Genomic DNA, 10,344 nt, shown 5'->3' with positions numbered 1-10,344 from the left:
CAGTTACTTCATTCTAATTCCTCCCTGTAACAGATCGCACGGTTAGAAACCATTTGTGAGCATGTCTGAAATACTCCCATTACATCCAGAAATCTGAATATTTGATGTTATGTTTGGGGGCAAATAAATCCTACGTTGTTCCTGGCAAGTTCTTGCTATATCATACTTACTGTGGAAAGATCTGCTTGTTCCAAATTAGTTAAGACAAATCATTAATATTTCAGCCTTTTGTAAGGTTGTCCTCTATTTTAAGGTCAAACTGAAAAATTTACAAAATTGTGACTTGGGCAACCATTCAACCAAGCGTTACATCAGACAATCTTTATCCCTTACTAGTGCTAAGTAATGTAGCATTGTATCAAGGTGACCATAAACCAGCAATGTACCATTGTGGCATTTAAGGCCAGCAATGTCCTGAGCTGCATCAGGAAGAGCATTTCCAGCAGGTCAAGGAAGGTGATCCTTCCCGTCTACTCAGTGCTGTTGAGGCCACATCTGGACTGCTGGGTCCAGTTCTGATCTTCCCAATATAAGAAAGATATGGACTTACTGGAGCAAGTCCAGTGAAGGGCCACAAAAATTATTTTGAACTGAAGCATCTCTTATAAGACGAGTGGCTGAAAGGGCTGGTGAAAAGATGGCTCAAGGGGGATCTCATCATTGTGTATAAATACCTGATGGGAAGAGATGAAGAAGATAGAGCCAGTCATTTTTCAGTGGTGCTCAGTGATAGGACAAGAGGCACTGGGCACAAATTAACATGAAATTCCACCCAAACACAGGAGAAAACTTTTTTACTGTAACGGTGGTCAACCACTGGAACAGGTCGACCAGGGAAGCTGTGGAGTCTCCATTTCTGAAAAAATTAAAAATATGACTAGATTTGGTCCTGGGCAACCTGCTCTAGCTGCCCCTGCTTTAAGCAGCAGGTTTGGACTAGTTGATCTCAGAAAGTCCTTTCCAACCTACTAATTGGGTGATTCTGTGATCTAAGCACCCAGTGAGATGAGTTTTGAAATATTCATATCTTTACTGACAACCTGTTGCTTGATAACCTTCCTTTACTCCTAATGTCTTCCTTCTGATGGCTGAAACCATTGGCCAGTCTCTGTGGGAAAAAAAAATATCTTGAATTCTTCACTTTCTTGCTTGAGGAGATTTCTTACCTGATTTTCCTTTTACTCAGACACATCCAGCTCTGTTCAGACTTATTCTTCGCCTTTTCCATCCAGTCTCCCATTTGCATGACTATGTCATGCTTTTTGATCACGCTTGGCCCTCTGTTGTGAGTTCATAATATTTACTTCATCATGAAGAGTCACAGACCGTCCAGAGTCCACTTGAGTATATGTTATGTAAGTATGCTATCAAATATAATTACTTACACTGGTTCCATTCTTCAATTTCTACTTCAAAATTTCTCAACATTTTAAAGCAAAAATACAATATTTTGATTTTGTTAATTTATTCTAATTCAACTTAAGCATATTTTACCTCATAATAATGTGATTTAAAAAACCAAACAACATTACAAACCTAGAGTCAGGTCAGACGTAAGCACAAGTCTTGGTGATATTCTCGTCTGGAACAGAGGAAAGTAATTCCCTGAACTTCAGGAAGTACTTGTTGAAATGTTATAACCTGAATTCTGTCCGAGTTCAGACAGGCTACATTGCTATAGTGGTTACTTCTTATCTTAAAATCCATGACTATACGGAAACTTCCATTGAAGCCAATTCAAAGAACGAAAAAGATAATTTCTGCTGAAATGTCAAACTCTGCTTAGAACAACGGAACTGATTTTTCTCAAATTACTACAGCAAGTTCCTGAAGTTCCTTTATGTAGTTTTGTCATCACTTTTTGTGCTAGAATATTTGATTCATAGTCCTGCTGAAAGTCACAAATATTTAGAAGGCACGGCATATGTCAATAAGTTTCAAGCTTCTTAAAGAGCATATTTTTTAAGCTTGATTAATTTGGCATAGAAGGAAGGATTTTTCAAATATCATTTGTAGAAGAGTTAGAAGATAACTGCTGGGTAAGACACTTCAGAGAAACTTACTTCTGTGCAATGAATCTGAATATATTTAAAATAATCTGAGTTTTGAAATATTTAGTTGGGTCTTAATGTCCACACTTATTCATGAACTTTGACGGATGTACAATAGAATTACTAAAACACATGTATCTTTCAGAATTGTTATTTCATAGGATAAGAAAAATTCTTTTTTATATTAGCTTAGAACATTGAGAAAGTTAACCATATTTGAAGTGACAATTAGAGCAACATTAACAAACCTCTCAAACATGCCATGAAGTCATAGAAGCAGGAGAAGCACTTACTGTGTATTATTAATGGGGTTCTCCAGGTTAAACTAATCATATTCATATACTGTATTACACTATCCAAAGTTCTCAAATTACCCACAAGTAATTTAATATACTTGAATCATATGTCTACAAGCACTGCCAAAATCCATTTGTTAAATTTGCATTCTCTTCGTTGAATACGAGGTTATACAGGGCAATATGATAGAAATATACTTTAAAATAAAATCTTCCTTTAGAATGTCAAGTAGATAGAGACCAGAGGTAACATGTGCTTTACGTGATGGATTCAAAAATATGCTGCTGCAATAGGGCAAAAGTACTTAGATCACTGATGAAAGTGTTAATGTCAAAAGGCTTGTTCAAACCTTACAGGCACCGACCCGCAGCAACAGCAGTTATCATCAGCTCTTTCTTTTGCAGGATGGAACAGAAGAGATTCTTCTTCTAAGTAGAACTTTCTCATAATTTTACAACATACCAAGGGAACATATTAGTTGCTATCAGCATTCAAGCATGCAGTTGGTGTGTTTGACAATATTTCATTAAGAAGCAGACATCCAATTAAGTAAAAAGAGTTCATGTTAAAAGATTTCCTTTAGTTCAAGAATATTTTAATAACTTTACAGTATATATATACTTTCTAAATCTTTATTGCCATTAGACCTACCCAAAAAAAATGGAGAATGAGGAAACACAGAAACAGAATCCTTCGTGTTGGAAGGGACCTCTTGAGATCATCTGGTCCAGTCCCACAGTTCAAGACATCTAACAGCCACAGTAATCTTCCCATCCTCCTCCTTGGTTCCGCACAACTCCAATTCTCTCATAGCATTTTCTTCATTTCTATTTTTATGACTATCTAATCCACCAATATTCTCAGCTCATAATCCATTATCACCCAATACCTACCTTTTTACTTTGATGTCATCCCTTACATACTGAATACAATCCTTATGTTGGCCTTTAATCTCTACTGTCTCTCTTCATTTAAACTCTTCTCAAAGATCTGTATTTCTCTAATGCCCACCAGAAAATTATACAGCAAATTTTAGACAGCTGAATAAATGTCTGAGGTACACTTTTTCTTCTTACCATGATTTTAGAAGTCAGCAATGAAAAAAAATAGCTCCAATATGCCGTAAAGAAAACTATTTTGTTTTTTCACCTACACAAACATTTCTTGTGGGCATCCTGTTGGATTCCTGCTTGAAGACAGCATTAATTCCTTGATAAACATGAGGTCAATATTCAGTTCCCCTGAGAGCCACTCACACAAGGTAGAAGTCCAAGGTAGTACTGCTCGTTGTGCTAAAATGGGACATTATGTTGCATCTATTCTACGAAAGCTGCATTAGATATTGTTCCTCTTGAAATGGATTTTACACCCAGTTAGCACGTGACTGGTTGATTGGAGAAATGTTTATAATCACAGAATCACAGAATGGTCAGGGTTGGAAGGGACCTCTGGAGATCATCTAGTCCAACCCCCCCTACCAGAGCAGGGTCACCTTCAACAGGTTGCACAGGACAGCATCCAGGCGGGTAACGATTTCCTTTAGTTTTGCGTGTTCTTAAGAAAAGTTGAAAAGGAGGCTCCAAGACTTCATTGAGGGACTAGCTCCAGGCCACTGATTCTGTCTCAGACCATGATATTTAATCCTTTGTTTAAACCATACTTTTTCAATAAAGGAAAATTTTGTTATTTATACATTAGTAAAAGATCTGATACAGGTGACACAGGTGAACAGTAGCATTTTTTATTATCTCCAGTATTGTTTATACTGAAGTAGGACTCACACTAGAGGAAAATACATAAAATCAGGTCACTTTGAATGGATTTCATCTGACAAAATGTAAATGTCTACATTTTAGATAGTCATCTGAGTTTTCCATTACCTCAGAAAGAAATAGGCACTTCCTAAAGTTGATCTCATACTTATATAGATGTCTAAAATGGACCAGAAAAACTGCTCTGTAAAAGTGTTTGTTTCTTCGTATTTTTACTAAAGATAAGTAGGTCAGATATAGATGATATGTTATCTAAACTAGGTTAGAATAATTTGCTCTATGAGATTCTTTCCTGGTCAAAACTACCTGCAAATCCGGGGTCATCATTGGTTCTTCGTAAGGTTTCTTTATTCATTTTAAGGCTCATGAAATAGCATAACTTTTGAAACAACACAATCTCTGAATTCAACTTATGAATTCTCATGCTGGAATTTGACTTACCTGCTACTGAAATAAAACAGACACTTAGGCTATGCTTACCATACTGCTTGAGCACTGGCTCACGCTGCCCATACAGCTAAATTCTTAACATGCTTTTAGTCACTGCTTTAACACATGCCAACACTTCCCTGAACAGAAACCACACAGCATTAGTCAGGAATTGTTCCCAGTAGGTACTTTGGATGTGTCAGCATTTGGTATGGTGAAGAAGCATGTTTAGGCTGTAAGCATGAGCAGAGCTATGTCAGTTTAGACATAGAACCGAGAAACGATTCCTTCTCCGCTTCATCTGCTTGTGCAGATGTAGCCTTACGAGGGGGTCAGGCTAAAAGTTTGTTCCCCTAAACTGATATCAGCTTTACTACTGCTTCATCAAAGTCAGGATCTTCCTTTTATCTTTGTGTCATATATTTATTCAGCTATTTTGTACATATTTGTGCAAAGCTCAGTCTCTGTGAGAATTCCACAGTGAAGACCAAAGGGGTTCTCTAATTTTACATATCAGAATGGAACTTCTCTTTTCTTACACACTCAGTTGGTTTAAAATAGTTCATGTAATGCCTGTAACATGCAAATATAACAACTTCAGAGAAGCCTTTCCTTGTGCTTTCTTGTTCATTAAATACATAAGTAATTGCTATTTTGGTGTTTCTGAAGATTAAAAAAAGGAAAAAAAAAAAAAAAAGACTGAAAACAGATAGGCCAGGGGAGGTTTAGGATGGATATTAGGAAAAAAAATCCTCACAGAAGGGGTTGTCAAGCATTGAAACAGGCTGCCCAGCGAAGCGGTTGAAGCACCATCCCTGGAGATATTTAAAAAATGGGTAGATGTGGTGCTTAGGTGCTTAGTGGTGGTTTTGTCAGTGTCAGGTTAATGATTGGACCCTATGATCTTAAAGGTCTTTTCCAACCTAAATGATTCTATCAATCTGTGTTTGAAAGTACTAAGGAAAAGAGGGCAGATCCTGTCTTTATTAGAGACTGTGTTTTCATTATATCAGCTCTCAAGTCATTTTCACTACATAAGAAAAGGCCCAAGGGATTCAAACGTTCTTTCTAGACATTCACTAAAAAGAAGTATATCAAATTTGTGCTTTATTTAAGTTACCCAGACTAGCAAGCATATCAGTTTCAAATCTGTTTAGCTGGGTGAAGTTCTGGCATCTTTAGGACGGATTAGGGTTTTATGGATGTTTAAAAATCCCTTCCATTCGAAACTAAAGTATAAGTGCATCGCAGTAAGTGCTTAAAATCTTAGCTTTCTAGAAAACAAAAAAAGTTTCAGAAGGGCTAAATTTTATTTTATAGTCCTGAGTTCAATGAAAATCACCTCTTTGCCCCTTTGACCAATCAATTCAGGTTCGGAGTTCAATGAAAATCACCTCTTTGCCCAATCAATTCAGGTTCAGGTTCATTCTTTTTAGGTCACATTTTCACAATAGGTCAAGAACTATTTCCGTACTGAAGCCTGAATAGGGCTTTCTAATACCTTTGCTAAGCATTCACACACTTTTCACTGTCCCACAGGAAAGCAGAACTGAAGTTTAGAAAGGGCAGCAGGGACCTTACAGATGATCTGAAAGAGAGGAAACTCCACATGATCTACTTGGAAGTAGCAGATGGATTTTAAAAATTTCATGTGCACATGGTATTAATATTTAAGTACTAAAGAGAAGTACTAAGATAAGATTGTAAGTAATTCTGAGTGAGAGATAGAATGAACTAGAGGTTCTCACAATTGAAAAGAGCTTTGAAAGAGGACATATTCTAAATGTATTACAGAAATTACTGTCTCAAATAAAGTAGTTGGAGAAAATTTAAAAAAAAATAAAAAAACCCAGAAAAAATCAGCTATTTGGGGGATGGCTCATAACATTTTCTTATACACATATATATGTATAAATCTGTAAAAAATATATGTACAGATATGTTTCATAAAGTCATAATAGGTATAATAAAAATACTCTTATAACTGCACTAGATTTATTACTGAGAATAGTTCACAATAGGGTTCAGTAAAGTCTTCTGGTCTGGGTTGTGTTTTGCAAAGCAGCATTATAATTCTTCTATTACATGAGAATCACTGGAGTAGACTGAAGGCCACTAGTAAGTAAGCAAGTAGACAGCAAGGAAGATGCTATACTATATACGGTCAAGATAAACATTTAAAATTGTATGATCTGGACAATTTACGTAACAGATTGATGTAGGAGTTTGTTGAGACAATTACTGTTATTCTTTTTTCCAGTTTTTAATCCTGAAGGAAAAAAAATCCAGGCCTTGAAAAAGTAGTATTGTTTCTCAGTGTTGAAGAAAAGTTAACAAGACAACATAGTTAGCAGGCCCCATAGCCTGGTTTGAGTCCTAGCCAAAATAATGAAAAAAGTGCTAGGAGATTTAATTAGTAAAGAATTAAAGGATTAAATTACAGCTAGTGCCAATCAATCATCATAGCTTTGCAGAAAATAGGTCTTGGTAAACAAACTTGATTCCTTTCTTTCAAATTGTAAATATATTTGGTAATGATAACTACAGTGATGAAACAGCTTCCTGTAAGGTATTTATAATAAAGTACCCTATATTATTTGGAATAAAGATTAGCAGTATTTGAAATCAGTAATCTAAACATTAAATGGAATATAAACCAAATGACATCTCAGGAAGCTGATGATAGCTGAAATACATTTTCTAACGTGAATTTCTACTGACATCCCATAGGCATGGTAACTTCCAACATTGTTCAATGTTTAATCAATGAGCCAGAAGTAAACATAAAATCACTGCCAGTAAAATGTGCAGATGAAAAGACTGAATGAATGATAAATGATGAGGAGATATGAGTCTTGGAGCACCGAGCCGGTTCAAACAAAAAGGATTTCATAATCAAATTCTGGATCCTACATCTGTTAACAAGAAATATAGACCATACTCACAGACTGAGAAACTATAACTTGTAAGAAGGGCCATAATAACATGTCAGGCCATAATAAAACATATGCAACAGCATATAAGAACTGTGCAAAAAGGGGAGAATTAGCATGATTCTTGGCTGTCTGAACAGTACAGTAGTACACAAGATGCAAGAAATGTATTTTTTCCCTGGATGTGCCACCAAAGTCCTGAAACCCGGTCTGCACTCCTCTTGTCACATTTGTGAAAAGACACTAAAATATTAGAAACATTGAAAGGGGTAAATAAAATGCTACAAAAGCACTAAAGGTTTGTAGGAAATACTGTAGAAGAATTCAGAGCAATCTATTTGTTTACCAGTGGAAACGAGACTGGAAGGTTACAGGATTATAGTAACTCAGTGTCTTCACAGAGACAAAATACAGTTATTGACAGGGTCCTGAATTGCACAGAGAAAGGCATACCAAGAACCAGTAGGTGGAGAGTAAAGCTGGATTTATTAAAAATGGAAATCAAATATATCACTTCTAAAAGTGAGAGCAATACTTTTAAAAGAATAATGATGAGCGTCTTACTGTCTTCATGCATAGGTTTCACCAGTGGCGAGACACTGGAAGAGGTTGCCCAGAGAGGTTGTAGATGCCCCATCAGTGGAAAAATTCAAGGTTGGGTTGGATGGGGCTCTGAGCACAGAATCACAGAATCACAGAATGGTCAGGGTTGGAAGGGACCTCTGGAGATCATCTAGTCCAATCCCCCTGCCAGAGCAGGTCACCTACAACAGGTTGCACGGGACGGCGTCCAGGCGGGTTTTGAATGTCTCCAGAGTCAGAGACTCCACCACCTCTCTGGGCAGCCTGTTCCAGTGCTCCACTACCCTCAAAGTAAAGAAGTTCCTTCTCATGTTAAGATGGAACTTCCTATGTTCAAGTTTATGCCCATTACCCCTCGTCCTATCACTGGGTGCCACTGAAAAAAGACTACTCCCATCCCCCTGGCATCCTCCCATTAAGTATTTGTATGTATTAATAAGATCCCCCCTCAATCTTCTTTTCTCTAGACTAAAGAGACCCAAGTCCCTCAGCCTTTCCTCATAAGAAAGGTGCTCCAGTCCCCTAATCATCTTTGTTGCCCTTTGCTGGACCCTCTCCAGCAGTTCCCTGTCTTTCTTGAACTGGGGAGCCCAGAACTGGACACAGTACTCCAGATGCGGTCTCACCAGGGCAGAGTAGAGGGGGAGGATGACCTCCCTCGACCTGCTGGCCACACTCTTCTTGATGCACCCCAGGATGCCATTCGCCTTCTTGGCCGCCAGGGCACATTGCTGGCTCATGGTCATCCTGTTGTCCACCAGGACTCCCAGGTCCCTCTCCACAGAGCTGCTCTCCAGGAGGTCAGCCCCCAACCTGTACTGGTGCATGGGGTTATTCCTCCCCAGGTGCAGTACCCTACACTTACCCTTGTTGAACTTCATAAGGTTTCTTTCTGCCCAACTCTCCAGCCTGGCGAGGTCACGCTGTAAGGCAGCACAGCCTTCTGGCGTGTCAGCCACTCCTCCCAGTTTTGTGTCATCAGCAAACTTGCTGATGGTACACTCTATCCCTTCATCCAGATCATTGATGAATATGTTGAACAAAACTGGGCCCAGTACTGACCCCTGAGGGACACCACTTGTTACTAACCTCCAACTAGACTCTGCGCCACTAACCACAACCCTCTGAGCTCTATCTGTAAGCCAGTTCTCAATCCACCTCACTGTCCATTCATCTAAGCCACACTTCCTAAGCTTTCCTGTGAGGATGATGTGGGAGACAGTGTCGAAAGCCTTGCCAAAGTCAAGGTAGACAACATCCACTGCCCTCCCCTCATCCACCCATCTAGTTACTTTGTCATAGAAGGCTATCAGATTAGTCAGACATGACTTCCCCTTGGTGAATCCATGTTGACTACTTCTGATAATCTTCTTTTCATCCAGGTGCTTTGAGATGACTCCCAGAACAAGCTGCTCCATCATCTTCCCAGGGATGGAGGTGAGGCTGACCGGCCTGTAGTTTCCCGGGTCATCCTTCCTGCCCTTTTTGAAGACTGGAGTGACATTGGCTATCCTCCAGTCCTCAGGCACCTCACCTGTCCTCCAGGACCTTTCAAAGATAATGGAGAGAGGCCCAGCAATGACTTCCCCCAGCTCCCTCAGCACCCGAGGGTGCATCCCATCAGGCCCCATGGATTTATGTATATCCAATTTATCTAACTGATCTTTAACGTGCTCCTCGTCAACCATGGGATAGTCTTGCTTTGCCCAGACTTTCTCTGTTACCTGCAAAGTCTGGATCTCCTGAGGACTAGCCCGAACGGTGAAGACAGAAGCAAAGAAGGCATTTAGCAACTCCGCCTTCTCTGCATCATCTGTCACCATGGCACCTGTCTCATTCAACAACGGGCCCACATTTTCCCTAGTTTTCCTTTTGTCTCCTATATACTTAAAGAAACCCTTCCTGTTGGCCTTGACATCCCTTGCCAGGTTCAATTCCAAGGCTGCCTTGGCTTTCCTTGTTTCCTCCCTGCATACCCTGACAGCATTCTTGTATTCCTCCCAAGCAGTCAGCCCCTTCTTCCACCTATTGTAAACTCCCTTCTTCCACCTGAGCCTTTTCAGAAGGTCCCTGCTCAGCCATGCAGGTGTCCTTCTTCCCTTGCCTGATTTCTTTCTATTTGGGATGTACCAATCCTGAGCTTGGAGGAAGTAACAGCCAGCTCTCTTGAGCCCCCTTACCCTAGAGCTCTCTCCCATGGGATTTCTCCAAGCAATTCCTTGAAACGATCAAAGTTACCCCCCCTGAAGTTTAAGGTTTCAACTCTACTTGTCATTTTGT

This window comes from Charadrius vociferus, unplaced genomic scaffold, assembly GCF_000708025.1.
Source record: "Charadrius vociferus isolate BGI_N301 unplaced genomic scaffold, ASM70802v2 scaffold173, whole genome shotgun sequence".
NCBI classification, from domain to species: domain Eukaryota; kingdom Metazoa; phylum Chordata; class Aves; order Charadriiformes; family Charadriidae; genus Charadrius; species Charadrius vociferus.
This window is presented reverse-complemented; position numbering follows the sequence as displayed.